At 39.2% G+C, this 27076-nt stretch overlaps 1 pseudogene; it reads right to left on the bottom strand.

Moving 5' to 3' along the window:
* LOC121464657 overlaps positions 1–27076 on the bottom strand; it is a 210245-nt pseudogene that overhangs the window by 132625 nt on the left and 50544 nt on the right.

The following is a 27076-nucleotide window of genomic DNA, read 5'->3' as shown; positions in this document are numbered from 1 at the left end:
CCTCAGATTAGAGTTGTAAGATTTGGCAACAATGAGCCAGTGAAGGAAACACAGTTTGACCATGAAATCAGAGCCATATCTGCCACCGAAACAATGAAAAAAAAAATACCTGAACAGGGAAAGACTAACCAACCTCTCTTCTCCCGGGGAAAACTCCTCCTTCAAGAAGCCCTATACAAGCCTCTCTGCATGTTCACTTAACGGCCACTATTTAAGTCTCCCTGGCAGAGTCGGCTACTCTGCTGGACTCCTCCTTCCCAAACAAGTCTCTGTCTCAAAAGAATCTTGGGTGAAGATCTTCGTTTGCCAGCACAGAATAGAAGAACATGGTTGGGAGGGACATCCCTTAAGGGACTGAGCTGAAAAACCATGCTGAGATGCTCCCTAAGGGGTGGGGGTGGGGCTAAGCAAGGTTGAGCAGAAAAAGTAAGGAGTTGGAGGAGTTGCTATATTTCTGAGTGTGCTTCTCCTTTAGAGGAGTGTGAGCAAATGAAGTAACATCTTAGGCTGGAGAAGAAGCAGATAGCTCTGCTAGGATGTTCCCTTAAGGGAACAGAGCAGAACTCAGCTGTATGGCCCTCCAGGAGAAGTACAGTATTGCTGTATCCTGTGGGGAGACCATGCCCAACTGCACCCCAGCTCGAGGTAGCCTGTCTTACTGCTAGTTAGGACACTTGTCCTCCAGGGCTGAGATATTGTATTGCAGGTCCAGCCGCCATAGCTGTCCTATTGTGACTCTGTTCCTCCATAGCTGTCCAGAGTTGTCTGCTTGTGGCTCTCTACGCCTCCAGAGCTATCCTTTTGCAGCCTGGCTTCTTAATAATCAGAATATCTCTGCAACTCCACAATTTTAGCACATTCCGCTACACCCACTGTTAATTATATTTTCACCCCTTAATTTTGATAAAAGTTCTTCTCGGATTTAGGAGTTTCCTGGTGGAGTTTGTAGAGTTTTTTTTATACCTAAATCATAGCATCTGCATGTAAAATTCCCTTGATTTCTTCCTTTTGCTTTTCATCATTTCTTGATATTCTTTATTTGTGATATCATTCTTCCTAAGATTTCAAGTATTGTATTGAATATATATGGAGAGAGTGAGTACCTTTGTGTTGTTTCTTTGTTTAATAACATTTTAATTTCTCTTCATTTAGCTTGATGTGGGCTACACACCTGCTGTCAAATGGTTCTTTTATTTGAAAGTATATCCCCTAAACCCCTAAACTCTCTACAACTTTTATGAAGAAGGGGTATTAATTTAGTCATAGACTTTTCTGCATTGAATGCGGAATTGAATTTTCAGTTTGTATAAAAGGTAGATTATATTTACTAGTTTTTGTATATTGATCTATCCGTACATGTCCTGAAACAAAGCTTATGGTAGATGATATTTTTGACGTGTGCTTGGATCCAGTTTGCAAATATTTTATTGAGGACTTTTGCATATATGTTCGTAAGGAAATTGCCATATAGTTTGCTTACTTTTTGAGTGAATAAGTGACTTATTGATAGTTATCAAGAAAACTATCCTCATGAAAGGAATGTCTCAGTGTTCTGCTGCTTTTATTTTGTAGAATAATTTGAGGAGTATTCATGCTAATTAGAGAAGAATTATAAAAGGATGGAAATTACCACCTACTCCCATTATTCTGCTGCTTCACTATAGTATTAAAATTATTCCTGATGTCTTATTGGTATAAGCCTTTATTCCCAAAGCTTCTTACAGAATTTGGCAGCTAAAAGGTGATATACAAGTGGTCATGGCGTAAATAATAAAGAAATACTGAATTGTATTTATTTGTTTATACCAAATATGTTCCATGGAATGTTTAGAGCTCATTCAGAACAGAGGGATAACACATGGTAAGGACAGGAAGTCATGAATGAGTATAAGAAAATAGTACTTTCTATACACCATGACAGTTGCCCATATGAAGTCAAGGAACTAGGATAGCATGTATCAGACCTGAGCAAATTCAAGCCAGAATAAAATCCTAGGAAGAAAGAGTGACTAGACTTGGAGACCCACACCTTGCTGAGAATTTCTTATAATATTAAAGATGTATGGAAAAAGGGCATAAAATTTATTTTAAGAATGTGCAGCTCCTGATAGTTCAACCATATTGTAAGATATGATCAACAACCAAGATTATGGGAATTACAGATTGAACTCTGTGAGTGTAAATACAGAAGAGAAAAAAAATCAAAGATATCTGGAGCTAGCAGAACACGGGAAGTGTTGGAGTGTTGAATATGATCAAAGGACTTTGTGAAGTATAAAAAATAATAAAAGTATTAAAAATGAAATAATATATAGATGCACAAACCTGTTTTTCCAAACAATCTCAAATATAGATAGTTAACATAAAGATAAACCAGAGAATACACAAACTCTATGTGGATATTAACATATCAAAAATTTTGATATTCAGAGATCTGTAGCCAATATTAAAATAGAGAAATAAAAGCATGACCCTAAACCATTCTTAACATATAATGAACAATATGCAGGAATAGATAAAAATAACTTTTAAATTTTTTCTGTAAATCTAAGGAAAATAGGGAACTCTACAATCTTACAAAATGAGTACAACTATAAAATTTATATTTTCCGATTTTATGTGATACTACAGAATAGTGAAAACCATGTAATACTGTCATGAGTCCATTTTCTCATGTCTCTTGTCCCTCCATTTCTTTCCTCCACATTCTGGGATCCTGATTTGTGTCCTGCTGGTCCGGACACATGAGAACAAGCTAACAGACGTGAAAAAGCAGACACAAATAATTTTTCAAGCTCTGTGCAAGTTTTTAATGCTAATTTTCATTTCAATATTGTTTATTATCCGGTGGCAATTAAAGATATGGCAACATATAATCTTCATCTTTTACCATAACTGAAATTAGCTATTCAAACTGAGTTTTTAGGTCAGTTCGTATGATTAAGACCTATGACGTAATTTGGGATAATTATTCAATGTGAATTCTTATAACATTTCAGGTAAAGATTTCCTCTTTGCCTTCAGGGCAGAATTCCTCCATGTCCTAGATTTCCCATATGTGCTAATCTTTCATTGTAACTTACCTTGTTCATTGTCTTCTGTCCCTCCTATGTTCACATTCCAGGGCCCTTTGTTTTGTTCAAGAGAGCTGATCAGGTCTGGTTTTGGCACCAAAAGACCTGCGTGTTGGAAGAAATACATGAGCATATCCTTAGATAAGACTAAAACACAAAGGTTTCTAAAAACCACCAAACTGACTATACAAGAGGGTTTATAAGATTCCAAATACAAATTCCTCATTGCCATTTCCTAATATTTTAAAATTTTCAAAATCATTTTTGTTATTATTGCATAGTTGAGTTCCTATATATATGACAATTGAGTCTCAATTCAACTATGTGATGAATCTTTAAGTTACAAATAAATATGTAATCTATAATGGGCCTGAGAAGTAAGTGGTATTATAAAAGTTTGAATGATGAATATCATCCCCAGAAGTTAGGAATATATAGACAAGGTAAAGTTTTACAAAACATTGTGTTCTACCTGATGAACTTCAAGATTTTGATTAAATTGTCATGTGAATGTCGGGCAGAAAATTCATTAATAGACATAAAACGTACTTATAGGAACCATTATGATAAAGAAGGAGTCAATAAAGAAAAGTCTCACCCACAGAGACCATATTACTGTAGTTCTCCAACATGACATCCCTATACAATGCTCTCTGTGCAAAGTTGAGGCTGTTCCACTCATCTGGAGAGAAGTAGATTGCCACATCCTGGAATGTCAAGTTTTCCTGTAATGAAAGAAACAGTTTATCAAGTGCCCAGGTACAAAGTTCTTTACTCATACTCGGATATAAGAATTCATTACAAAACTTGATGTACTCTTGATTAGCATTATTCTAAAAGGCACTATCTAAAAACAACGACTTACTAAATATCTTTATGCTGGAAATAAAACAGATCAAGCAATGTAGGACAAACTTAAGCCATAGATCCAGAGGCTTAAATGGCATATGCGATTCGGAGTCAGATTATCTTCATGTAACATTCCAGACAATGTCAGTGTGAATTGCCAAGTTACGGGCCTCTATTGTATGGCAAATTGTTGTTGTAGAAACCACCGGCTGAAGAACCATGAGCTGTAAAGTTGCAATCATATATGGATACACTGCTGTCAAATGAAAATGTGTCAAAAGGAAAATGGGAAGCAAGAGGCAAGATTGTGATATGAAAGAAAAGAGCAGAGATTTTTACTGCAAATGACAACAGTGGGGAAGACCGTGGAAGGGCTGACACCTGTGTTTGGTGAGCTGGAAAGAGACTGACTTCTAAAACCTCAACAAGTACTGGGGATACTGTGGCCAGATATTTAAAAGACAAGTGAAGGTGCGAGATTGTGTAGCTGATCCATGACTTAGATCAGCTGACACAAAGCTGAATCTCCCCTGAAGCTATAGGGTTCCATCTCTGCTTCAAGAACACAAGATGAGTATGAAGCCAAATTAAAATAAGTTATTCAACAAAATTTACTTTGGAGCAAATAAAAACACCAACAAAATGTTGATTAAACAATTCTGTGAAGAGGGGTCTTAAAAATCTGGTTTTCTAGTTTAGAGCTAATAATATAAACTGCACCTTACCTTTTCTCAAATTTTTTTCTACATGAGTTTTCATGGGGAAGATAGGAGGAAAGGACAAACCACCAAGGATGTGCCCTTGTTGACAGTGTAATTATATTATTCATTGTATTTTTCCTTGTTGTCTTTCTCCTATTCTAATTCTTTAACATATTCACTCTCATGTAATAAAAACCTTATGAACCATTTATTTCATTTAGAACTATATATACCCTTTTTCTTCTCTCTCCCAAGCCTACCTACATTTATCCAACACTGTGGTCCATTTAAAGGTCTTTCATGTTTGAATCTGTCCTATTGTGTATCTATAATTTTTACTGTCCAGGAGCAGTTCTTAAAATGCTAAGCCTTCTTACAAACTTAAGCTGCATCATTAGTAGGGTATATATAGTACTTTCTCCTTGTTCTGCACAGCCCAGCATGGTAGAGCTGTTTGCTGCCTCTGAGAGCCATGGTCACAGTCCCATTCTCAGACACACAGCCAGTCCATAACAATCTTAAGCAAGCTGCAGCATTCTGCTCACAAACCCAACTCAAATGCTCTGTAGCTGTACCTCCTGCCGGAAAGAGTCAGAGTTTGCACTGGCAGCCCAGCCCAGAAAGCCTGCATTTCAGAATGATACCGCTTTTTTTCCTACTCCCACTGAATCAGGAAAACCTTTCATAAAGGAGCTGCTGCAAGCCACCAGCAGAAAAAATACAGCTAAACTTTTTTTTTGTTTGTGTTTAGTGTTCCTTTCCAAGACCTCTCAGGTCTTAAGTGGATTTTAGTTGGCCACATGGGCACTAATTTGTAGGAGGAGGCCCCTTGTTTGTCCCAGACACCCATAACCGAAATAACCACACAAAATGTATGTTAAGTAAATCACTGCCTAGTCCATTAGCTCGAGCTTCTTATTTGATAACTCTTATATTAATTTAACCCATTTCTATTAATCTGTGTATCACCATGGGTCAGTGGTTTACTGGCAAAGTTTTGGGCATGTCTGACTCTGGCAGTAGCTGTATGGCTTCTCTCTGACTCCACCCTCTTTCCCCAAGCACACAGCCTAACTTTTACTGCCTAGTTTTGTTCTGCCCTTGCCATAGGCTCAAAGCAGTTCTTTATTCATTAATGGTAATCACAGCACATGGAGGGGACTCCCATATCAACAGTGTGTCATAAATCTCAAATGAAAACTAAAGTTGCTAGACGAAAACTAATGTAGTCCCCTATAGGATGTGGATGTAGGAAAGGACTTTCTAAATAGGACTCTGTTTTTCCAAGAATTAAGGCAAAATCTGAGGAGTGGTTCTTGAAAAGCTAAATAGCTTCTAAATAGTTAACAACAAGGTAAAGCAAAACCCCACAGAATGAAAGAAAGTCTTTATCTGCTTATTCAAAAGAGGGCCCTGAACAAAAATCACAGAGTACTGAAAGTAAGGGAAAATGGATAATAAATATCTCAAGCATGTTAATGGCTTCTAGAAATTAGGGATTTACAAATAAGAACAACTTATAAAATTCACTCTACCACAGTCAGAAGGACACACCATTGGCAACAATTGCTTGAGGAGTGTGAGGAAACAGAATAGTAGTTGATCATTATATTAATTGAAAACTGATGAAACCATGTAGAAAATGTTATGGAGAAGTCTCAAAAAGCTAAGAAATAAATCTACCACATGCCCTATCTCTATCATTCCTTCTCATATGCCCAGTGGTGTTCACATCATGTTCTAAAGATACTTTATTAGGTATGTTCATCGCTGCACTATTCACAAGAGCTGGAAATTACATAGCATCTTAATGTCCTACAATAGACAAAGGAATAACAAATATGTGCTACATGCATATGATAAAAGACTATTCATCTGTAAAGAAAAATGAGATCATGAATTTTCAGATAAATGTATCCAACAGAAAAGATCATTCAGAGTGTGATAATTCATACCAAGACTGACAAATATTGCATGCTCTTTCTTATGATAAGTTTGTAGCTACAAATCTTAAATGGCAGAACATATACTAGTGTAAATGAAGAAACCAGGTAAAATGTTTTATATCTGATATGGGAAGGTGAGCAACATAGAAAGGTGAATTGGAGGGTAGAACTGATATGACCAGGAAATGGCAGAAGAAGTTTGTGAATTCAGGAGGGTGGGACAGATAACTAGGGACCAAGAAGAGATGAGCATAACAAAGTGCAAGGATGTAGAAAAAAATCATAAGAAGTTATACTTTTAAATACCTAAAAATCATAATTCATACCCACCTGGGCATGAAAATACATATAAAGTATGAATAAAATTATCTCATCTTTGCTGACAATGCTTCTTGTAAGATTCAAATTTTACAAAAAAACAATGCCAAAACAGACAAGGGAATAACTATCTTTAGTTATTGATCAGAGTTGTCCAAGATGTAGCAAAACAATTATAGACTTTTGCAATTTCCCTTAATTGTTTCTTAGATTTGAAATGGAAACATTTATTAATGAAGCCAATAACTACTTCAAAAACAGAGACAATGGATCCTGTTGGCCCTGGATCATTGGGCTACCGGTGGCCCTGTTTAGTTGCTGAGGAATCCCATCAGGACGGGTGAGTGTGTGCTATCCAGGGGCTGACTGTCTAGGAAGAGAGCACAAACCCCCCTCCCTCAGCTCCTTCTGCAGGGCTGTCTTTCTTTCGCACGACCCACCCCCCCCAGCACCCCTCCCCAACACTGCCCTGCTGTATGCTAGGACCAGTGCTCAAGAACAGTTTTAAGCTCCTATACTAAGGCTACCCACCCAGAGTGGTGAGTGCCTGCCTACCGGGCAGGCCTCAGGGTCCCCTGTAAGTGAGCCTGGGCACCTTCAGCTCTGGCGCCAGGCTTCCTGCATGCTCCTGGATACCACCCCCCCTCCCTTGCTCCATTCATGCTGTTGGCCCTGGATCATTGGGCTACTGGCAGCCCTGTTTAGTTGCTGAGGAATCCCATCAGGACGGGTGAGTGTGTGCTATCCAGGGGCGGACTGTCCAGGAAGAGAGCACAAGCCTCCCTCCCCCAGCTCCTTCTGCAGGGCTGTCTTTCTTTCGCACAACCCAGCCCCCCCAGCACCCCTCCCCAACCCTGCCCTGCTGTATGCTAGGACCAGTGCTCAAGTACAGTTTTAAGCTCCTAAACTAAGGCTACCCACCCAGAGCGGTGAGTGCCTGCCTACCGGACAGGCTTCCTGCACACTCCTGGATACCACCCCACCCCCCTTGCTCCATTCATCCTGTTGGCCCTGGATCATTGGGCTACCAGTGGCCCTGTTTAGTTGCTGAGTAATCCCATTGGGATGGGAACGGTTCCTGCTTCTACACTGAAGAGATATACCCAGAGAGTCAATCACAGCAAAGACTGGACCAAGACACCAGGCCTCTCCTGGCTACATTTGAAGGAAGAGATGGGAAACTCCAATGCAAGAATTCCTCCAACAACCTGAAAGGCAACATGACACCACCAGAACCCAGGGATCCTGAAATAAGAAGAATTGTACACCCTACTCCTGAAGAAATAGAAGAAATCGACTCAAAAGTGAACTATATGAAAATAATAGAGGACCTTAAACAGGAGGTGAAAAACTGCCATAAACAATTAGAGATTACAAACAAAAAGGTAGAGGAAATGAATAAATCGCTCAAAGACATGCAAGAAAACCAAGAGAAACAAGAAAAAGCAATCAAACAGGTTAGGGAAGCGGTTCAAGACATGAAGAATGAAATGGAAGCAATGAAGAAAGCACAAACTGAGGGAAGAATGGAGATGGAAAATCTGGGCAAACAAACAGGAACGACAGAGAAAAGTACTAACAACAGATTACAAGAGATAGAAGAGAGAATATCAGACACTGAAGATAGCATAGAGAAAATAAACACACTGATCAAAGAAAACAGCAAAACCAACAAATTCTGATCACAAAACATTCAGGAAATCTGGGACACAATAAAAAGACCAAACCTAAGAATAATTGGAGTAGAAGAAGGAGAAGAAGTGCAGCTCAACGGTCCAGAAAGTATACTTAATAAAATTATAGAAGAAAACTTTCCCAGCCTGAAGAAAGAGGTACCTATGAAGGTTCAAGAAGCATACAGAACACCAAATAGGCTGGATCAAAAAAAGAACATCCCCTCGCCATATATTAATCAAAACACAAAATATACAGAATAAAGAAAGAATATTAAGAGCCGAAAAGGAAAAAGGCCAAGTTACATATAAAGGTAAACCTATCAGACTTACACCCGACTTCTCTATGGAAACCATGAAAGCCAGAAGGTCCTGGATAGATGTACTGCAAAAACTAAGAGATCATGGATGCAAGCCCAGACTACTATATCCAGCCAAGCTTTCGTTCACTATAAATGGAGAAAACAAAATTTTCCAGGATAAAAACAAATTTAAACAATACGTAGCCACAAATCCAGCCTTACAGAAAATAATAGAAGGAAAATCACTAACCAAGGAGTCCAACAATGCCCACAATAACTCAGTCATCTAGAGACCTTTCACCAGCACAACTCAAAGAAGGGAAACACACAAACCCTACTACTAAAAAAGTGACCGGAGTTAACAACCACTGGTCATTAATATCACTTAATGTCAATGGGCTCAACTCACCTATTAAAAGGCACAGGCTAACAGATTGGATACGAAAACAGGATCCAACATTCTGCTGTCTACAAGAAACACACCTCAACCACAAAGACAGGCACCTACTCAGAGTAAAGGGCTGGGAAAAGGCTTATCAAGCAAATGGACCTAAGAAACAAGCAGGTGTGGCCATACTAATCTCTAACAAAGTTGACTTCAAACTTAAATCAATCAGAAGAGATGGAGAGGGACATTTTATACTCATAACAGGAACAATTCATCAGGATGAAGTCTCAGTCCTGAATATCTATGCCCCTAATATAAAAGCGCCCATGTATGTAAAAGAAACATTACTAAAACTCAAGGCAGCCATCAAACCACACACACTAATATTAGGAGACTTCAACACTCCTCTCTCACCAATGGACAGGTCAATCAAACAGAAACCTAACAGAGAAATTAGAGAATTAATGGAGGTAATGAAGCAAATGGACTTAACAGACATCTAGAGATTATTGCACCCAAAGAGGAAAGAATATACCTTCTTCTCTGCAGCTCATGGAACCTTCTCGAAAATTGACCACATACTCGGTAGCAAAGCTAACTTCCACAGTTACAAAAAAATATTAGTAACCACCTGCATCTTATCAGATCACCATGGATTAAAGTTAGAATCCAACAACAATGCTACCCCCAGAAAGCCTACAAACTCATGGAAACTGAACAGTCAACTACTGAACCATACCTGGATTAAGGAAGAAATAAAGAAAGAAATTAAAGTCTTCCTTGAATTCAATGAAAATAAAGAAACAACATACTCGAACTTATGGGACACTATGAAAACAGTGCTAAGAGGAAAGTTCATAGCATTAAGTGCCCACTTAAAGAAAACAGAGAAAGCTCATATTGAAGACTTAACAGCCCCCTGAAAGCTCTAGAAAAAAAGAAGCAGACTCACCTAAGAGGAGTAGAAGACTGGAAATAATTAAACTGAGGGCGGAAATCAACAAAACAGAAACACAGAAAACAATGCAAAAAATCAATGAAACAAAAAGCTGGTTCCTGGAGAAAATCAACAAGATTGATAAACCCCTATCCAAACTAGTCAAACGGCAGAGAGAGAATACGCAAATTAATAAGACCAGAAATGAAAAGGGGGCCATAACCACAAACACAGAGGAAATTCAGAGAATCATCAGATCTTATTACAAAAGCCCGTATGCCACAAAACTGGAAAATGTAAAGAAATGGACACTTTTTAAGATAAATACCATATACCAAAGTTACATCGGGACAAGGTGAACAATCTAAACAGACTTTTTGGTCGCGAAGAATTAGAAGCTGTTATCAAAAACCTTTCTACCAAAAAAAGCCCAGGACCAGATGGTTTCAATGCGGAATTCTACCAGAACTTCCAAGAAGAGCTAATACCTATACTCCTTAATGTATTCCACAATATAGAAATAGAAGGGTCATTACCTATTTCCTTTTATGAAGCTACAGTTACTCTGATACCAAAACCACACAAAGACTCAACCAGGAAAGAGAATTACAGGCCAATCTCACTCATGACCATCGACGCAAAAATCCTCAACAAAATACTGGCAAACCGAAACCAAGAACACATCCAAAAAAATTATCCATTATGATCAAGTAGGCTTCATTTCTGAAATGCAGGGCTGGTTCAACATACGAAAATCTATCAATGTAATCCAGCATATAAATAAACTGAAAGAAAATAACCATATGATCATCTCATTAGATGCTGAAAAAGCATTCGACAAAATTCAACATCCATTTATGTTAAAAGTCTTGGAGAGAATAGGGATACAAGGGTCATACCTAAATATAATAAAAGCTATATACAGCAAGCCGACAGCTAACATCAAATTAAACGGAGAGAAACTCAAAGCCAACCCGCTTAACTCAGGAATACGACAAGGATGTCCACTCTCGCCATACCTCTTCAATATAGTACTTGAAGTTCTAGCAATAGCAATAAGACTAAATAATGGGATCAAGGGGATTTGAATTGGAAAGGAAGAAGTGAAACTTTTGTTATTCGCAGATGATATGATAGTGTACTTAAGCAACCCCCAAAACTCCACCAAAGAACTTTTACAGCTGATAAACAGCTTTAGTAATGTGGCAGGATACAAGATCAACTCCAAAAAATCAGTCGCCCTCTTATACACAAACGATATGGAAGCAGAGAGGGCAATCAGAGAAGCTTCACCATTCACGATAGCCACAAACAGCATAAAATATCTTGGGGTAAATCTAACTAAAGAAGTGAAAGATCTATTTGACAAGAACTTTAAGGCATTGAAGAAAGAAATTGAAGAGGATACCAAAAAATGGATGGAGCTCCCTTGATCTTGGATTGCGAGGATCAACATAGTAAAAATGGCAATTCTACCAAAGGCAATTTATAGATTCAATACAATCCCCATCAAGGTCCCATCAAAATTCTTCACAGATCTTGAGAGGACAATAATCAACTTTATATGAAAAAACAAAAAACCCAGGATAGCCAAACCAATCCTATACAATAAAGGATCTTCTGGAGGCATTACCATCCCTGACTTCAAACTCTATTACAGAGCTACAGTAATGAAAACAGTGTGGTACTGGCATAAAAACAGAGAAGTTGACCAATGGAATCATATAGAAGACCCAAATTTTAACCCACAATCCTATGAACACCTCATTTTTGATAAAGGAGCTAAAAGTATACAATGGAAGAAAGAAAGCATCTTCAACAAATGGTGCTAGCACAACTGGATGTCAACCTGTAGAAGAATGAAAATAGACCCATATCTCTCACCGTGCACAAAACTCAAGTCCAAATTGATTAAAGACCTCAATATCATCCCGAACACACTGAAAAGGATAGAAGAGAAAGTGGGAAATACCTACAACAGATGGGCACAGGAGATCGCTTCCTATGTATAACCCCAGAAGCACAGACATTAAGGGCAACATTGAATAAATGGGACCTACTAAAACTGAGAAGCTTCTGTAAAGCAAAGGACACTGTCACTAAGACAAAAAGGCAACCTACTGACTGGGAGAAGATCTTCACCAACCCCGCAACAGACAAAGGTCTGATCTCCAAAATATATAGAGAACTCAAGAAACTAGACTTTAAAATGCTAATTAACCCAATTAAAAATGGGGCACTGATGTGAACAGAGAATTCTCAATAGAAGAATTTCAAATGGCCAAAAGACACTTAAGGTCATGCTCAACCTCCTTAGCAATCAGGGAAATGCAAATCAAAACAACTTTGAGATATCATCTTACACCTGTCAGAATGGCTAAAGTCAAAAACACCAAGGATAACCTTTGCTGGAGAGGCTGTGAAGGAAGGGGTACCCTCATCCATTGCTGGTGGGAATGCAATCTTGTGCAACCACTTTGGAAATCGGTGTTTCAGTTTCTCAGGAAATTCGGGATCAACTTACCCCTGGACCCAGCAATACCACTCCTGGGAATATACCCAAGAGATGCCCTATCACATGACAAGAGCATTTGGTCAACTATGTTCAGAGCAGTATTATTTGTAATAGCCAGAACCTGGAAACAACCTAGATGCCCTTCAATGGAAGAATGGATGAAGAAAGTATGGAATATCTACACATTAGAGTACTACTCAGCAGTAAAAAACAATGACTTCTCGAATTTTGCATGCAAATGGATGGAAATAGAAAACACTATCCTGAGTGAGGTATCCCAGACCCAAAAAGATGAACATGGGATGTACTCACTCACAATTGGTTTCTAGCCATAAATAAGGGTCACGGAGTCTACAATAGGTGAATCTAAAGAAGCTAAATAAGAAGGGGAACCCAAGGAAAAACATATAGTTATCCTCTTGGCTAAGGGAAGTAGACAAAATTGCCGGGGAGAAAATTGGGATCTTGGGGTGGGGTGGGTTGGGGGTAAGGGGAGATGGGGAGAGAAAAGTTAGAAGGGAAAAAGGTCGGGCCTTTGGAAAGCAGGAGGATTGGGGTAAAGGAAGGTTGGACAGGGGAGCACGGAACCACAATTCTTAGTTAAGGGAACCACTTTAGGGTTGGCAAGAGACCTGACCCTAGAGGGGCTCCCAGGTGCCCAAGCTGAGGTCCCCAGTTAGTTCCTTGGGCAGCTGAGGATGGGGAACCTGAAATGACCCTATCCTATAGCAATACAGATGAATATCTTGCATATCATCATAGAACCTTCATCTGGTGATGGATGGAGACAGAGACAGAGACCCACATGGAGCACTGGACTGAGCTCCCATGGTCCCGATGAGGAGCAGAAGGAGGGAGAACATGAGCAAAGAAGTCGGGACCACGAGGGGAGCACCCACCCACTGAGACAGTGGATCTGATCTATTGGGAGCTCACCAAGGCCAGCTGAACTGTGACTGAAAAAGCATGGGATAAAACTGGACTCTCTGAGCATGGCGAATAATGAGGGCTGATGCGAACCCAAGGACAATGGCATGGGTTTTGAACCTACATAATGTGCTGGCTTTGTGGGAGCCTAGCCAGTTTGGATGTTCACCTTCCTAGAAATGGACGGAGGGGGGAGGACCTAGGACTTACTACTGGACTGGGAAATCTGACTGCTCTTTGGGCTGGAGAGGGAGGGGGAGAAGAGTGGGGAGAGGGGGAGAAGTTTGGGAGGAGGGGGAGAAGGGTGGGAGGAGGGGGAGGGAAATGGGAGGCTGGGAGGAGGAGGAAATTTGTTTTTTTTTTCTCAATAAAAAATGTTAAAAAAAAACAGAGGCAATGGAACCTATAGCAAGACATTGAATGCCCCTCTCTCATGAATAGATCTCTATGTACCATGTTGTACAATGCAAGTTTCCAAGGAAGAAGCAACCAGTACTCTTACGCATTCTCAACTACCTACAAAGCATAATAAAGACCAGTACAGAAAATAACCCTATAGACACACCAGAGGATGGTATGTGTTGGTGATAACTAACAGCCTTCTTGCTGGTCATATAACCAACTGTATATGAGGTAAATGATGACTTCAACTGGAAACCTAGCCAACTATCCAGGGTTAATGAAATTATAGAACTTGGAAGAAGACGTACAACCACCACATTAATTAACAAGCATTATCCCTTATTTGATTTTCCAAGAGACATCATTATAGAAAACCATAATCAATCAGAATTAAAAGCTGAGGAGTCCAGTCTGAATGACTACATCTACAAAATATCCCTTACAGAAGGCTCAAGAAATATTCATAACTGAGGCTTACGGTTGGTAAAATGTTCTGTTTTATTTCCCATGTGCATATAACATATGGCAAAAAACAAGTAAACCAATTTCATAAGAACACCCAAAGATTATATACTATGACCACACCTCCATCTTCCATATGTTCAGTGATGTAAAAAATTCCCCTTCCTTGGAGAAGCAGAGGGTTGAGGATAACTTGAGGGAATGTGATAGTCGAGATGGAGGAAGGACAGAGATGAAAGTAAGGAAAGAGATATCATGATTGAGAGAGCCATTATAGGGTTAGCAGAAACCTGGCTCTAGAGAAATCCCCAGGAGTCCACAAGGTTGACTCGAACCAAGACCCTAAGCAATAGAGGAGAGGGGTCCTGGTTTTGATTTGCTCTGTAGTCAGACTAATGAATGTCTTAAATATCATCATAGAACCTTCATAGGGCAACTGATGTAAACAGAGGCAGAGACCCACTTTGGACTGAGTTCCCAAAGTCCAGTTTAAGAGTGGGAGTAATGTGAACATGAGCAAAGAGGTCAAGACCATAATAAGCTCAACCACTGAAACAGTCTACCTGAGCTAATGGGAGCTCAGCAACTCAGCAGGACTGGGAGGAAACAGGCATAGGACCAAACTGATCTCTCTGAATGTGGTTGACGGTTGCATGACTGGGGCAGACAGGGGGTCCACTGGCGGGGGTGTCAGGATTTGTCTACTGCATGTACTGTCTTTTGGGGAACATATTACCTTTGGATGTATACCTTGCTCAGCCTGGATATAGTGGGGAAGGGTTTGGACCTTCCATGGAGCAATGTGCCTTACCCTTTCCGAGGATTGGAGGTGGGTGGGGTGGGAGGATATATGGAGGGAGCGGGAGGGGGATTGGTAGTTTCAAAAAATCCAATAAATTAAAAAAAAAGAGAAAAAAAACAAGACAAAAAACACCCCCACCCTGAAACCAATATAGTTGATACTTTACATTAGTGAATACAAAGTTAGATACCACATGAGTCTCTCAAGCAGTGCAAGAAGGCATTTTGACAAATTAAAAATCCCTTACTAATACAAATCATGAATAACAGGCTAACATATGAAATGCTAGGTATAATAATCTTTTCAGAAAATAGTATTCTAATGATGGATAATTTCCAAGTATTTCCTCTAAAATAACGTATAACACAATGCTTTCACATCTTATATACATATCAAATGTAGCCCTATAGCATTAACCAGAGTATAAAAATTAAAAAGTAGTAAAGCAAAGGGCCATAAATTAGGAAATGAAGGAGTCCAACTGTCTTGAGTTGGAGAAAATATGATTCATTTTCAGGCGAATAATTACCAACAGAGAAACTAACCCTAAAGCTCACAAAAATTCAAAGGGACAGAAGTGATATCAACACGGTATGTCACTAGATTTTGAATATATCAATGTTATAGACTAAAACACCAAACGAAGGACTTTCTCTTTTGCAGTGCTAGTTCTTCTGTACTCACTGCATTGTGATGCCTCATTTAAAATTTGTTTATGCACCTTTTCTGGGTGCTGAGCAACAGTGAGAAACATGATCAAAGCCATCTTATTTGTATCAGATTTACAGGGGTTCTCAGGAAAATAAGTACTCATATGAGTGTTAATTTCTAAAATTAAAATCCAAACTTAAGCACATTCCATGAGTCTTGGTACATTCTCCTGTCAAAGTACATATTTTGGGAATTCTTTAGTACTAAGCTCTTAATGAGGGCTTTATTAATTTCGTTACTTATGTTGGGGTTTCCACATATAATTATTCCAAGATTCCTTGATTTATAAAAAAAAACTTATAAAAAGACAGGGTATCAGCGAGCTACAATTTTCACCTGTCACAATGGCATCCTCAGTGATGAAAATCATCAGTTGTTTGAGGATATATGTCCTCAAAAAATTAGTGGGCCAGAGCAAAATGGAGGGAAGCGTACAATGTGTTAGCAATATAAGTAAAGACTCAATCATAACTCTCAGAAGAAACATAGACAGCAAATAGCCATAGTAATAAACTCCTCAGGAAAGACCATGAGAAGCAGAGAAGTAAAGATAAGCAACATAAATATACAACCTTGAGAGAAGAAATCGAGAAGAGCTGCTGAGCAGAGACATACTTACCGTACAGCCATCCATCTCTTCTGAGCTTTTGTGTCAGGGAGAAAGTTATATGCCTCTCGATCCTGGATTTTGTCTTGAGGATTTGCTTTAAAAGCATCACGAAACACTATTTACCTGCTACTTGCACACTCACCATCTGCAGAGCCTCAGAAATCAGGCGAACATTCACTCCTGGCTTGGTTACACTGATACTCAGGAAAATGGGGGAGTTTAAAAATGCTGAGTTTCAACCCTGTTGTGTTCCACTGGTCTGCCTAGCAATCAAGTTACCCAGTACAATGCTGGGCTATTGTACTCAAACAAGCCAAAGTAGAAATGGGGGGAAAGGAAGGCTGAACTCAAACAGAGATCGCAGTCCTATAAAGCTAATCATGACCTCCACCTTGTTTTTCCTGGCAAGGTTCACAAAGATGTTAGGGTTGCTACTTAGATTACCGAGTGGAAAGTGTTGAAAAAGCACAAGTGAAAGCTATTTCATCTCAACATGTAGTTATTTGTACTTTGAAATTTTGAGAGAACTACAAATTAACACTCCACACTCTCTCCTGTAGGGAACATCTCTGGAATGAAAAAAAAAGAAAGAAAAAATATGAAGGTGACAGTGTTAGTGTCCCTAAACTTCAGGAAAGTCCTTCATGCAAACTGATAAGGAAATTATAAATGGGCAGAGTGATTCCCACTGTATGCCTCTAAAGGAACTCATCAAACAAGATTTAAAAGAAGCATTTCTGAAATAGACGAAAACAGATATATGATACTCATTTGAAGAAGGTACCACCACATATCTCAAATAGAATAAAAGTTCTAGGGTTAATTTCCTCCAATTTTTAAAGCAATGGATTCCATATGTGGGTGGGGGATGGGAGACACATCTGTGAGCTTTTGTCTGCAGAGCTGCTGAGAGGATCTAGACAACAGGACCCCAGCCTTATACATGTCTTACATTTCCACAGTCCCAGGAATATTCCCATTCGCCTCATTGAGCTTAAGTGAATAAAATGGATTTGACAAATATAACTAATCTGTCTTCAAGATAAGTAAATTGGCATCTTTTATAACATAATATGAAAAAATAATGATAAAGACCTCTGTGGGATTTTCAGTTGCATGGAAGGACTAATATGCCTCCTATGCACATAACACCCTAAGTCAAATATTATGAGCTAGAAATTCAATGTTAGACATGTTCCTAATCTAGTACACCAAAGGACTGCGGTTCCCATAACTGAAAGATAGTTCTGAATGAAATCCCTACAATTCTTGAGAACTGGATACTCTGGCTATTCTGCCTCATATATTCTTAATTAACTATTTCAAAATTCTGTGTAAGCTTGCATTTTAAGTCTAAATTATATTTATGAATGTTTAACTTCTTAAATCCAAATTATTTTTCTCAGGCCATGTCCTTTGTAACTGTTCGTGCAGCTGTGTCTTCTTAGGCTACTGTGTGCCTAAATTTCATGTTATAGACTGAGAATGTCCTTCACCATTCCCTGAATCATGACTGACCATTGCTCTGTCGGTTGTTATCTCCATTCTAATAAGCAGCAGAGGGTAAGATGTAATGAATCACTGAGGTAAGGGAGATGTGGTCTCCAGCCCTCGTTTGAGGACCTAACCAGTCACCAAGTTCTGTTTTTAACATGTGTCTCTTTCTGCAGAGAACAGGTTCATTTATTTAATGATGTGAGGATTCACACAGTAGCATTTTATTTGTTTCGTTGTACTGAGAAAAACTGGTGAAGATCATCAGATACCTTGTTTATTATTTCTTCTTGATGTTAGACCATGTAACAAAGTGACTTCATGCCGACAGTCTGCATGTAGGGAGGACATTGTCAGTGCATAATCTAAAGTATAATTTAACTTCTTATTCTTTTGGTTTGTCAAGACAGGGTTTATATGCAGCTTTGGACCCTGTCCTGAAACTAGATCTTGTAGACCAGGCTGGCCTCAAACTCACAGAGATCTGCCTGCCTCTGCCTCCCAAGTGCTGGGATTAAAGGCATGTGCCACAAACACCCCGCTTTGAAGTATAATTTAGACTTTGCTGTGACTACCACCTTGCGTCCCAATGACAGGATAGACTTATTTGTTTTCCTTGCCTTTTTAACACTTTAAGTGTGATTGCTCCAACCTTGAGCTTTTTCTTGGTTTTTATCTTTCTACCTGTCTTCATGGTCTTATAATTTCCTTGTAGCTTTCTATGTAGTAGCTTTCTGTGAACTTTTCCCTCAATCATTTCCTCCAACATTTACTTTTGCCTGTTTTTCCTCTGAGAAGAAGCAGACTCATTTTTATCTCTAATAGACAGAACCTGAAACAACCTGGATACACCTCAACTGAGAAAAATGTGTCACATTTCTTCGAAAATGTATCACATTTACACATTAGAGTACTACTCAGTGGTAAAAAAAAATGACATCTTGAAATTTACATGCAAATGGATGGACTGAGAAGAAAACTTCCTGCATGAGGTATCCAAGACCCAGAAAGATGAACATGGTATGTACTCACACATAAGTGGGTACTAGCTGTAAAGCAAAGGATATTGCACCTATATCATGATCCTAGAAAGGCTAAGTAACAAGATGAACCCTAAGAACAACACACATAGATCCACCTGGAAAGGGCAAATAAACAACATCACCTGGCAAAATTGGAGCATGAGGGTGGAGTGAGGGCAGAGGTGAAGATGAGGAGAGAAGGAAAGCTTGGAGGAGAACTTGAGAGAATAGGGTAGTCAAGATGGAGCAAGGACAGATGGAGAGCAAAGAAAGAGATACCTTGATTGAGGGAACGATAAAGGGGCTAGCAAGAAACCTGACACTAGAGAATTTCCCAGGAATCCACAAGGATGACCCCAGCAAAGACTCTAAGCAATAAAGGAGAGGGTGCCCTTTCAAAATTCTTCACAGACCTTGAGAGAATAATAATCAACTATATATGGAAAAACAAAAAAAAGCCCAGGATTGCCAAAACAAACCTATACAGTAAAGGAACTTCTGGAGGCATTACCATCCCTGACATCAAACTCTATTACAGAGCCACAGTAATGAATACAGACATGTTAATAAACAGTATTGAATCAAAGACCCAGGCATATAGCCACACACATATGTATAACTGATATTTATAAAGAAACCATAAATATACAATAAAGAAAAGAAGCCTCTTCAATAAGTGGGGTTGGTCTAATCATATTTCAGCATGTAGAATTAAGTAAATAGATTCATATTTATCACATGGCACAATTTATAGGTGAGTTGAGGCAGAAACCAAATCATAGAATCAGACACACTGTACGTCTTAGTAGAGAAAGTAGGGAATAACCTTTAAAACATTGGCACTTTAAGCAGTTTTCTAAACAGAATATCATTAGCAAGGTCCCTTAGACATTAAATTTTCCATAATGAAACTGAAAAGCTTCTTTTTATTTTATTTTTATTTTTCTTAAAAATAAAACAAACTATCGTTTTTATTATAGATATCAATCCAAGTTCCCACTCCCTCGCCTCCTCGCATACCTTCCACTTAAACCTCTGCCTCCCATCCACTCCACAGAGAGGGTAAGGCACATTGCTTTTGGGAAGGTTCAAGCCCCTGCCCTCTCTATCTAGGCTGAGCAATTATGATTCCATAGAGAATAGGTTTCCAAAAAGCCAGGACAAGCAGCAGGGACAAATTCTAGTGGCACACCCAGTGGCCCCTCAGTCTGCCCCAGTCATGCAACTGTCAACCACATTCAGAGCGACTAGTTTGGACCTATGCATGTTCCTTCCCTATATGGCTGCTGACTTGTGGGACCAGCATACACCACATCAGGGTATGTGAGAAAATCCATGAATATGGTGATATTTTAGGAAAAGTTTTTTATCTAATAATTACATCTTTTTTATCTGAGGGGAAAACCAGAAGCACAGATGTGTTCCTATGTTAAGTTTATCTTGACTTCATTCAGGAAAAAAAAACAAAACTCTGTAAAATCCCCCTGCTTCTCTCTAATTAGCTCTGGCCACTTCTCTTTGCTCTCTCCATCTCTCTGTGTGTGTCCTGCTGAAACTTATCTGCTCTGTTGCCTCTGCTCTCTGCTGTGCTGCCTCTCTCTGCTCTTCTTTCTCTGCTCCCACAAAGCCAAACTCTGTAAAAGTGTAAGGTTCATTTTTTGGACAAACACTTCTCCAAAGTTTCTCTCAGGCTATGAATATAATAAATGTCAGGCCAAGGACCATGTAGGGTCCTTTCATGCAGTTCCAAGATGGTGAATGTTCCTATGTAGTAAGTAACCGGTTGGCTAAACATTTGGCCTAAGATTGGGACTATGTGCAAAAGTCAATTATTGAGAAAGATATGTCTAACCAATTTGCTTCAATTTGACATTTAACTCACAAACAAACAATACCTGGGAAAATGCCCTCATATGAATTTGTCTCTAGGGGCAACTACCTGACTTTGAATTTGATCTGAAATTTAAAGTTAGTTTGCCCATGTAAAAGGCTGTATTTGTGATTGAGAAAACCACAGCTGCATGGGTGTCCCATAGATGAAATATTTTTATGAGATAAACACACAAGCAGTGGAAAACACCCAAAGCTGTTATTAGGGAAGAAATGAGTTAGTCGTGAGAGAAATTACAGAAGGAGCACTGGGTTTCCACAGCCAGTGACTCCGCTGCCATACCAGGTAGGGCCCTACCAGGAATGATGCCTCTGAAGGGTCAATCTGTTGAGCACTAATTGTTGCCTGCTGTATACCACCACAGCAGCTCTGAGAACTTCTGTAAGGCAAAGGACACTGTCAGTAGTGCTGCTGTGAGGGTGAGCTTTCAGCTACTCAGAAACTGAGTCAGAGTCAAAGAAATATCATTCAATTTGGCTTTTCTATCTGAGGGACTAAAACTTAATTCTCTAGTGCCAGTGAGCGGTGTGAAACTTAACTTTCTAGGGCAAGAGAAAAAGGGAAAACCACACACCATTAGGGTCTTTTCATCACCTCTGTCTCAACATTTTATTTTTTTCTTAACTCTAATCAGATGCTACCCATCGATATACCTCTCGACATCCTCCTTCTAATTGACTTAAATTTAATTTACTAGAAATGTATCAAACTGCATTATTCATCCCATAGAATATGACTGATATGATAACCATGAAGGCAAGAATCGGGATATGCTGAATAACACCATGAGATCCTTAGAACCATATATCCTGGGCTTTTACTTCCCGGGCACACTCATGCATAATATTGCTAACTGCTCAGACATGTCCCATGAGTTCCAATGTGGCCTGTTGGTTTCCTCACAAGGTCCTTGACATGATAAGGCAAAACGATAGCTTTCACAGTGAGAAATAATTTTCACAACTCCACATACAATAGAGGGCTAATACACAAATATATGAAAAAAATTAAGAATCAAGACATCAAAAACAAACAGTCCATTAAATACAGGGTATATAATTTGACAGCTTTGATGAGAAGACTCTGACATGGCTGTGAAATACTTAAGGAACAGTTCAACATTCCTAGACAACATGGAATGGAAATTAAAACTACTTTTGGATTTCATCTTACACCTGCCATAATGGCTCAGATCAATAATGCAAGTGAAGGTTAAATGTAGACAAAGATGTCAAGCAAGGGGAAACTTAAGGCTGGTTGAAGTGAAAGCTATATACCCACTATGGAAAACAATATGGAAGTTCCACTTAAAATTGCCAACTGATCTACCTCAAGATCCATCTATACCACTCTGGGGCATATACCCAAAAAATAACACATTCAACCGAAGGATAATTGTCAACTTTTTTCTTAAAGTTTCATTCATAATAGGAACTGGAAACATCCTAGATGTCCCTCAAAAAAGATGTATAAAGGACATGAGGTATCGTTACACAATACAGTATTACACAGATGATAAAAAGGGCACCATGAAATTTGGAGATAAATGGGTGGAACTAGAAAAATATTATCCTGAGCAGTACACCCCAGGCATAGAAAAATATGTTATATGCATTTACAAGAAGATGCTATTATATAAAGGATAACTAAACTCTAATACACAGAGCAAGAAAGGTTAAATAAGAGTTTTAACACTGATGGATGAAATTCATGAAAAGGGAAAACAGGATATATTTTATGGATGGATGGGAACAGGTGGAATTACATGAGAGAGGGAGGGAAATGGGAAAGAGTTAGTGGAGGAAAAAACTGAAAAAAAGGGAACTTATGGGGCAATATGGAGTCCTGGTGCAGTGCAATAGAAACTATCAAGAACCTGTGAGGATGACCCCAGCAAGGACTCCTAGGAATGGATAATATGCAACATAAACCACTCATCATCTCTAACCAGGTTAGGCTGCCAGTTCTAAGACTGAGTGAGGCAGGAACCCAACCACTAAATATATGACTTACAACCTGCCCTGTCTTCAATTTGTACTGGGTAATGTTTGCTCAGAGCTTGTTGAAGTGTCCAACAAGGGACTTGTGATCTGGAGGAGAGGTTAGGTAGGGAGGTGTTTGGAATGGGGAAAGGGAGAAAAAACTGTGCCATGGATATTGAAAGAGAGAAGAATAAAAAAGAAAAGCAAAAAAAAATTTCCATGGCATATCATTGTGAAAACAGCAAGTACAGAAAAAAAGGAAAATGTACTGAAAGTTGGAGGTAAAACAACACAAGTCACATATAAAGAATAACTAACTCACAAGAGTAACACCTGATGTGTCATTGAAAACTTTGAGACACAGAAGAGTCTGGAGCACTTTATTTCAAGTCCTAAATATCAATGTTTGATTTCCTAACGATTATACCCTGCTAAAATATTTGCCAAAGTTTTAGGACAATAAAAGAATTTCCATGATATAAACAGTGTAAAAGAAATATTTGCCAATACTGCAAATATAAAGAAATTATCCAATGAATTTCCATTTCCAGCTGCGGGTAAGAATGAGCATATCAGAAAGACTGTGGAGAAAAAAAAAAACAGAGCCATTATTTTTCCTTTAAAATAATATTGAGGGCAGCGACCTGGTCCAGAGACAGCAATCTCCATCGGACCAGGTACAGGGGAGTAACTGCTGAGCAAATGAGCCAGATTCAGAACATGCTGAGGGTCCAGACATGAATCTGGGACCTTCAAAGGAGTAGATCTAAGCCTGTGGGTCAGGGCATGAGTCTAGGACCTCCCAGGAACTAGGCGTGAGCCAGGACCTCTGCCAGTCTGGGCATTGGTTTAGGACATCAGAGGGAACAGGCAGGAATCTGGAACCTCTGCAGGTCCAGGAATGAGTCTGGGACCTCTGAGGGAGTAAGGCTGAGCCAGGTCCTCTGCAGTTCTGGGCGCACCAGAGCCTGGGAACTCCGAGGCTGTAGACTGGAGCCAAAAACCTTTGCAGGACCAAAACCAAGCCAGGGAGACCTGCAAGAGGGGATTCAGACCAGGATTTACAGAAACAGGTCAAAACCAGTAACCTAGGCCAAAGAAGTACCAGGCTACAATTACCCTGATATTCAAACCACAGAAAGACATTGCTAAAAATGAGAATTTCAGACCAATCTCACTCATGAAAATTGATGCAAAAATATTAAATAAAATACTGGCAAATTGAATCCAAGAACACATCAGAACCATCATCCACCATGATCAAGTTGGCTTCATCCCAGAGATGCAGGGATGGTTCAATATACGAAAATTGTCAACATAATCCATCACATACAAAAACTGAAAAATAAAAATCACATGATCATCTCATTAGATGCTGAAAAAGCTTTTGACAACATACAATATCCTTTCAAGAAAAATGTCTTGGAGAGAGCAGGGATACAAGGAACAAACCTAAACATAATAAAGGCAATATACAGCAAGCCAACAGCTAATATCAAACTAAATGGAGAGAAACTCCCAGATATTCCAATGAAATCAGGAACAAGACACGGTGTCAATTCTCTCCATATATATTCAATATAATTCTTGAGGTCCTAGATAGAGCAATAAGACACCAAAAAGAGCTAACGGGGATATAAATCGGAAAAGAAGTCAAACTCTCACTGTTTGATGATGATATGATAGTTTACATAAAAAATTCTACCAGGGAACTTCTCTGACTGGGGATTGGCAGCTGACACGAAGGAATGGAGATGGATTAGAAAAACGGCTGAGAGGATCAGGAGAAAAGAGTTATGCTGGGTCTGTTGAATTATGTTTCTTAATTGCTTGCTGCTAATATCCAAAATAGACAAGGGAATTTTGAAAGCCAATGGATGGAACTAGAAAGAAATCACCCTGAGATAATCCGGACTCAGAAAGATAAATACAGTAACTATTCACTTCTAAGTGGATATTAACCATGAAATAAATAATAAGCAAACTACAATCCTTAGAACCAGAAAAATTAGCTAAAGAGAAAGGTCAAAGGGAGACACACAGGTCTTCCTGCAAGGGGGAAATAGAAAAATTATTGCAAGCAGATATGGGACAGGTGGGGACAGAAGCAGACACCCTCATTAGGATCACCTTCATAAATTCCAGGAAGTTTCTTCTGTACTCAAATGCACCCAAATTACAGTTGTCTCTCAATATACTCTCTCCATCCCAACTACCCCAACAACCTAACCCCCCACTTCTTTCCTCATCTGTTTCTGTCCCCACCTGCCCCAAGTCTGCTTGCAATAGGTTTTCTGTGTGTCTCCCTTTGATCTTTTGCTTTATTCTAGTTTCATCCATTGGCCTTCAAATTTCGTGATGTCATTTTGCTAAACTGCTGAGTAATACTCCATTGCGTAAATGTACTACATTTTCTTTATCCATTTTTTGGTTGAGGGACATCTAGGTTGTTTCCAATTTCTGACTTTTATGAACAAAGTCATAACGAACATAGTTGAACAAGTGTCCTTGTGATAGGATTGAGCAACCATTGTGTATTTGCCCAAGAGTGTATAGCTGGGTCTTGAGGTAGACCAGTTACCAATTTTCTGAGTAATACCATATTGATTTCCATGGTGACTGTACAAGTTTGTGCTCCCACGTGCATGGAGGAGTGTTCTTGTTCCCTCATCTTTGCCAGCATGAGCTGTCACTTGTGTTATTGATCTTAGCCATTCTGACAGGTGTAAGTCATTCTGACAGGTGTAACATGGAATCTCAAAGTGATTTTGGTTTGCATTTTCCTAATGGCTAAAGATGTTGAATGTTTCTTTAAGTGTTTCATAGTCATTAGATTCCTCTGTTGAGAATTCTGTTTAGATCTCTACCTCATTTTAATTGGATTATTTGTTCTTTTGATACCGAATTTCTTGAGTTCTTTATATATTCTGGATATTTGTCCTTTATTGAATGTGGAGACTGTGAAGAACTTTTCTCATTCTCTAGCCTGCTGTTTTGACCTATTTACATGCCCTACAGGTGCTTTTCATTCTCATATGGTCCTATGTATTAATTGTGCTAGAACAGGCCCTTACTCTATAGCTCTCCAATGTAAGAATCATGGTTTAGGAGTCAGAGGTTGGACGGCATCTCCAGAATTTAAATTTGCAGCTCAGCAGTTCCCCTCTGCTGTGGGTACACTTAGCTCATGCTTTTCAAAGGCCACTTTCATTGTTTTGCTGTCCCAGGATCACAATGGGCAATTGTGATTGGACACTGGCACAGAACTAATGTACTGCAGAACGGGGAGCTCCTTTCTTTCCAGAGCCCTTCTTCATGACATTCTCTTAAATCTGGCCGTTAACATAAAGTCAAGGTCATAAAGACAGAAGTAAGCCAGACCATCCACATCCAAGGTACTACCCTCCTGTGTAGACCTGCCTGGATGCGAAACCACTGTGTAACCAAGGCTCCTGGAACGTGGAGAAATCCATCTCTGCATGTGAGTTCTGGAGTCACAGGAGAGCAACACCATGCCTGACTCAAGAAGGGTGGTAAAATCTAGAACTTGAAAATTGATTTTTATTCATAAAAATAGTAATTTTATTCAATAGGGGCTTTAGTCAGTATATACAGTGTAGAGCCTTAACCAACTATTAAAACAAGAAAAAATAATTAACAAAAACGAACAAAATTTAAACCAAGCAAAGAAAAAATACCCAAGCAAATGAAACCCAAACCAGAACGCTGGCCCCTCCAAATTAAGCTAAAAATATCCTCTAGCTCTAGATCCAACAAAACCATCGAGAGCATCTGGCTCTCAAAGGACACCAACGGTGACCAGACCTCCTCTATAAATCCTTAGTCAGGATTGGTCATGCCCGTCCAGGCTTTGAAATTGGAGAATCCCCAGACATTTTCTTTATGGATGATCAATGAGTAACCAGGTGAGGGATGCTGTAGTCTCTGTAGTGTGTTATCTTCACTAACAGTTTCCTGTGACATAGAGTCTCCCTTAGCACTCACAGGAGAGGGAATCCTGTTCTTTTCCCTGTGGTGTGTACAGACTACAGCATGGCATCAGTACAGTC

This window comes from Microtus oregoni, unplaced genomic scaffold (genome assembly GCF_018167655.1).
Source record: "Microtus oregoni isolate MIOR12 unplaced genomic scaffold, Mior012 000029F_ref0000214, whole genome shotgun sequence".
NCBI classification, from domain to species: Eukaryota; Metazoa; Chordata; class Mammalia; order Rodentia; family Cricetidae; genus Microtus; species Microtus oregoni.
The sequence above is the reverse complement of the archived record's forward strand: the minus strand, read 5'-3'. Positions and strand labels throughout refer to the sequence as shown.